The sequence below is a fragment of the Choloepus didactylus genome, chromosome 11 (genome assembly GCF_015220235.1).
Source record: "Choloepus didactylus isolate mChoDid1 chromosome 11, mChoDid1.pri, whole genome shotgun sequence".
Taxonomy (NCBI): Eukaryota; Metazoa; Chordata; class Mammalia; order Pilosa; family Megalonychidae; genus Choloepus; species Choloepus didactylus.
This window is the reverse complement of record NC_051317.1, coordinates 35,656,741-35,662,740: the sequence shown is the minus strand read 5'-3', so window position 1 is coordinate 35,662,740 and position 6,000 is coordinate 35,656,741.

Sequence of the window (6,000 nt, the reverse complement as noted above, 5' to 3'; positions counted from 1 at the left end):
CAGAGCATGTGGAAATAGTCTGCACTTTGAGGAGCTGAATAAGCTGATTATAAGGGCTCAACATTCCAACGGGTATGAGAGCATAAGGTGGGGAGCTGGGTCCATGCAAGGCAGGGAGGGATTGATTGTAATCAACAGGGAGGAGGGGAGGATTATAGATTATCTTGTAGATAACAATATCTCAGGGAATGTCAGAGAGGAGGTAGTTTTGGGTATAGATTATATTTAGCAACTACTATTACAAGGAGAATAGGTCAAACCTTAACTGTCCCAGGTCACACGAGCCGCTGTGTGTAGTCTTCAAGGCCCTTGGTGAATGCCCTGTGCCCGGGTTCCCACAATCCACCCCCATGCAGCGATTTGCGTTGACCATAGGACAGACATCACATCCATAATCCACCATAACTGTACTGTGAACAGCAGAGTACAAGTAAACCAGTACACATGGACAGTAATCCTGTTAACAAATAGCACCATGGCCAAGTTAAAGAATTAAACCATTTGGACAAAGGATTGTCAGATAAATGTTCAATATTTTGTATATGATCTGGCATGTGATCAAGAGCTTGTGTTACATTTTGTGAGTTATCGGGTACGTTTACACAACATTGAATATTAATTAAAGCACAGGTACACCTGGGGCGAAAATAGCTAAAGGATAAAACTACCAGGAGGCAGTCTGCTTTATTCTATATCTCGGTGGGTTTTTTGTTTGTTTGTTTTTGTTTTTTTTTTTTTTTACCATTTTCTAATTTTGTCTGCAGAAATAAATTTCCCTTTCCTCAAACTTTCTGCAACTTTCTGCAACCATCCAGGTTTTTGTCCCACATTTTCTCTTTTCCCTTCTGAAACAACCAGTCATTTAGGACAAAACTACTTTCCTTTTCCTTTTCATACAAACATTCTTTATACCTCTTATACTTAAGTTACCAAAATAATTTTGGGAACCATTTTCAAGCAGACATTCCCCAGCATACAATTGCCACTAAAATTAAAACTTGTTAGAATAATGCTAAATACAACACTTTAGCTAATGCATTATTGAAACAGTAATATACAATTTTTTAACAAGAATTAATAGCACATGTAGGAACAATATATAAACTGAGTTTTCATTAGTGGGTAGAGGAGTTCCAGGTGAGGGTTTTTTTAATGTCCTATTCTCCCCCTGTGGGGAGCACTTTGGGGATCTACAGTTAGTTTGGGGTTGCAAAGTTATAAATACAGTTCCCTGGGGGATGGGGGCCCCAGATGGGGAATACAAATAACCTTTGTCACAATAAATACCCTATGGGTTTAGGATTCTCAACCAGCTTGGCTGCATGGGCCAGAACCAGAGCCAATTGATCTTATTTTCCCCAATTTCTAGTGTTTGTGGCACAGGCAAGAGCAGATTATTATTGCTGCCTGGCTGTGGCTTGAAGGCAGCTGGCCCCCCTTATGTGAATTGGTAAGGCTTGCATGGACCCCACGGTTACCATTGCCACAGGGCGGGAGCCGCTGCTTGGGGTCTGGAGTTAATGCTGGTACAGTTGTCAAGTCCATTGTCGTAAGGAGTTTCTATCAAGTGTTCCTCTAAAAGACCGTACATTCTTTCAATTAACCAATCTGCTGTGGGATTATAGGGCAAGTGAAACGTCCAAAGGACATTATGTTCTGTAGCCCAGGTTGGGTTAACTGCCAAGTGAAGGGGGTCCCCCTACCACTGTCCATGTGTGTGGGGGCCCTGGAAAAGGCACTTAATTTTTTTTTAAGCTACATATGGTAGCTCACTAGTTGGCCTTGACCCCTGGAAGGCCAGCAGCAGTCCGGTAGCTGTACTTCTAACTTCAATTCCTCTTCTAAGCGGCAGACTGCCACATCGGCCTTTAAGGCCTTTTCTCTAGCCGCACACACAGCCTCCAAGAACGGCCAGGCTACTGCTGCAGCACGCTGGTGGCTTTCCTTTTTCTCATGAAATCCTGCTAGTCCTGTGGCCTATAGCAGGAGAGCTGTTAGTCCAGCCACGAAGTCATACGTATCTCCTTACTCCCTCGGCAGACCCCATTCATCAAGGAGGGCACATAAGTGTCCCAGGCCACCCCAGTATCCCACCCAGGGACTTTCTGTTTCTCTTCCCCAAGTTCATGTCATCAGTGGCTGGGATTTCTTTAGTCTCCAGGCTGGCATGCCAATTGTCATGGCCCAAGAGGGCTTTTGTAGTCAAAGGACTAAAGAAAGCACCGGACACGTTCTGAGACATGAGCTTTTATTTTGGGGCTTACCTACAGGGTAATCAAGTCACATTGCCCAGAAATCAGGAGCTTCTGTGAATGGATTCAGGAGCTGCTCTGAATGGCAGTGTGTTCAGAGCACAACATGGAAATAGTCTGCACTTTGGGGGGCTGAATAAGCTAGTTATGAGGGCTCGACATTCCAACCAGTATGAGAGCATAAGGCGGGGAGCAGGGTCATGCAATGCAGGGAGGGATTGACTATAATCGACAGGGAGGAGGAGAGGATTATAGATTATCTTGCAGATAACAGTATCTCAGGGAGTGTCAGGGAAGAGGTAGTTTTGGGTATAGATTACATTTAGCACCTGATATTACAAGCAGAACAGGTCAAACCTTAACTGACCTAGGTCATGCAAGCTGCTGTGTGCAATCCTCAAGGCCCTTGGTGAATGCCCTGTGCCCAGGGTTCCCACAAGCCTATATTTTAAAATATAGCCATCATGCCAGGGAAAGCAATTGAATCTTTCTTCACATCTTCCTCCACAATAATTTTACCCATATTTCCTATATCTTATTTTCTTATTTGCTATGGGCATTTCTTTCACTTTTTCTATCTTATTGTTGATCTCATTTTTCAACCAGTCCTGTCACTCTAATTATAGCAGATTGATGAAAATATTCTACTCTGTTCTATTCTTCCAACCTTTTTAGATTGAAGATTGAAAGATGAGAAAAATGTAGAATCTGGGTTCTGGAATCTTACGTTCAAATTGGAAGGCCATCAAATACACACAGAAGTAGGATGCTAGGTAGAGCATGATACATATAATGAGAATTTTACAAACACAGGTGAATCTCGATCAGTCTAAGCCAGTTGCTGTCATTCTATTCCCTTGTTGGTGACTGATTTAGGCTTAGAAAAGGAATACGGCCAAGTAAGATGTAGGGGGAATCTGCTGGGAAATATCTGGCAAGGTTTTTCCTGGGCTTCGAAAGGGACAGGGATGTTATCACCAGCATGGCATGCCTGGAATTGCAGCAGCCATTTTTGGACCACGAGGGACACCAGCCTAAAGGACCAAACAAGGCACCAGGGACAGCAGAGATGATTTTATTGAGCTGCTGGATGAGCCAGTGCTGGTACAGGCCTATCTCAGGGTTTCTGGTTTAGGAAATAATGAATGCCCTTAACCTCGAGCTGCATTTTTGTAAGCTTGTCTGGCTTGACTCCTCTCCCTCCTGACTTGGGACAGAATTTGGAGGTTCCTGGGCAGAGCCCCCTATATCAGCACTCACCACGCCACAGCTCCTTAGTCTGAAGCGTCTTCTTCTTGGAAGAAATGGAGCAAACAAGTGCAATTTCCTGGTAGCCAAAGCCCACGTGTTTCACGCTGAATCCTTTGCAAGCAGAGCTTCTGTTCCTGGAGTGGCTTGCACTGATTTTCCCTGGATGCCTTCCAATGTTGTCAGCATCCTAGTGCTTGTGTTTCCAAACCCCACTGCAGAATTCCAACTGTGGGCTCATCAGCTTCCTCAAGACTATTTTCTTTGTGTTTGCCAGGTTTCTTTTCTGATATGAGCCAGATTGTTTTCCTACCTTATCTACTGATAAAGAATCAAGTCAGTCTCCACATCCCCCCACCCCCAGCTCCCCCCACCCCCAACCCTGGGCTGCCTGCCATCCTTCCCAGATCTAATCTCCCGTGGTGGGCTTGAAATAGGAGCAGTCCTAACACCACTTTATGTGGCACTACAGAGTTCTCGATGGTTTACAAAGCATTTTCTCACGTGCCGTCTAATTCCATCCTTGCAATGATGTATGAGATAAATAGAGCAGGCCTAATTATTCCTGTTTCACAGGAGAAGAAACAAATTTAGGGGATGACTGGTTTACCCAAGGTCACAAAACATATTGCCGGCACAACTAGAGACAAAATCCAGAATTAAACAGAGCTTCTGTCCATCTAATTCCATTCCATTCCACACATTTACTCCATCCTCCCTTGTGCTTAGCACTCTTGGGCCAGCTTGGAACACCGGTGAGGATGAGGACAGATTTTCAGATCCCTGCTTAGAACAAAGAGAAGGAGGTCAAATCGGTGTCAAATGACAATGCCTAAAATCGAGTAGCCTCCCAGTCTGTATTTGTGATATGAATTTAAGGAGATTCCAGGAATTTCATATACTCTGCTCTTTCTTCCACTAGGACAAATCCCCTTAAGTTTGTTTGTTTGAACTCCATTGGGAAATGAAAAGCAGAGAATGGAGAACATTCCATGTCTATGGAGCAGACCAATGCATGTGCTTAGCATCGAGAGCAGAGGCGAAGGGGACAAGGGGATGGGGAGCACCCAGAAAGAAGGGGCTCACAGTGGGGAAACCAGGACTTACCTGGTAAGCTAAATAAAAAAAGAGAAATATTAGTTACATTTACCGACCACTTCTGCTCTAGATGTATCAGTTAGTTAGTGATGAGTAACAAAACGTCCCGAAAAATCTGGCACCTTGAAACCACAACCATGGATCATTTCTGAGTTAGCTGGGCATTCCTGCTGGGTCTGGGCCAGGCTTGGTGACCACGGCTGGGCTCATCCATGCATCTGCAGTCAGCTGGCTGGGGGGCTGGGGACTGGCTGATGTGACAGCCTCATCAGGGACATCTTGGCTCTAATGCACATGGAATCTTATCCTCAGCAGGCCAGTCCAGGCATGCTCTCATGGAGACGGCAGAGAGTGTGAGCATGAGTGGACATACACAGTCTCCTGAGCCCTAGACTCTGAGCTGCCACAGTGTCACACCCACTGCATTCTTTGGACCAAAGCAAGTCACAGGGCCAGCCTATCCTCAGGGTTGGGGAATTGGGTGCCACCTCTTAATAAACAGAGTTGCAAAGTCCCATGGCAATGGGCTTGGGAACAAGGAGGGTGGGAAACTGTGGCCCGTCACATGTGTTGAATTTTATGAGTGACAGAAGACTCTTTGTCAGATGGACCTTGTTCTACCACATGGAAAATAACTGCAGGCTGGTCTTACTACCTGTTAATACACACTGAGTAGGGCCACCAAAAAAGCATTCTTTGAGATGTTTTTGCTTATTAAGAGGTCAAGGGGATGTTTTTGCATGAGAGAGAATTGCAGTCCATATGACTAAAAATAAAAGAGCAGACCCCGGAGGATGGCTTTGTCTCAGGGTCAGGGCTAGCAACCCCTCCCGGGACAACGGCAGTTGGAGGGTTTTCCGGTTTGCGAAAGCTGCTGTTATGCAAAATACCAGGAATGGATTGGCTTTTATAAAGGGGGTTTATTTGGTTACAAATTTACAGTCTGAAGGCCATGAAAATGTCCAAATTAAGGCATCACTAAAGGAAGGCCAATGGTGTCCGCAAAACCTCTGTTAGGTGGGAAGGCACCTGGCTGGCATCTGCTGATCCCGGGTTGTGTTCCAGCTCCTTTCTCAGTTTCTGTGCATTCTTCAAAATGTTGCTCTTTGGGCATTTCGTACTCTCTTAGCTTCTCTGAAGCAAACACTGGGCTAGACTCTCCAAACTTTCAGCCAAAGTCTGCCTCCAGGGGCCGTCTCCAAAATGTCTCTCTCTCAGCTGCTCTGAGCTCCTTCTGCCTGTGAACTCTTTTATAGGACTCCAGTGATTTAATTAAGACCCACGCAAAATGGGTGGAGCCACACCTCCATGGAAATAATCTAAGCAAGGGTATTACCCACAGTTGGGCGGGTCACGTTTCTCCATGGAAACAACCTAATCAAAAGATTCCAACCCAATCAAC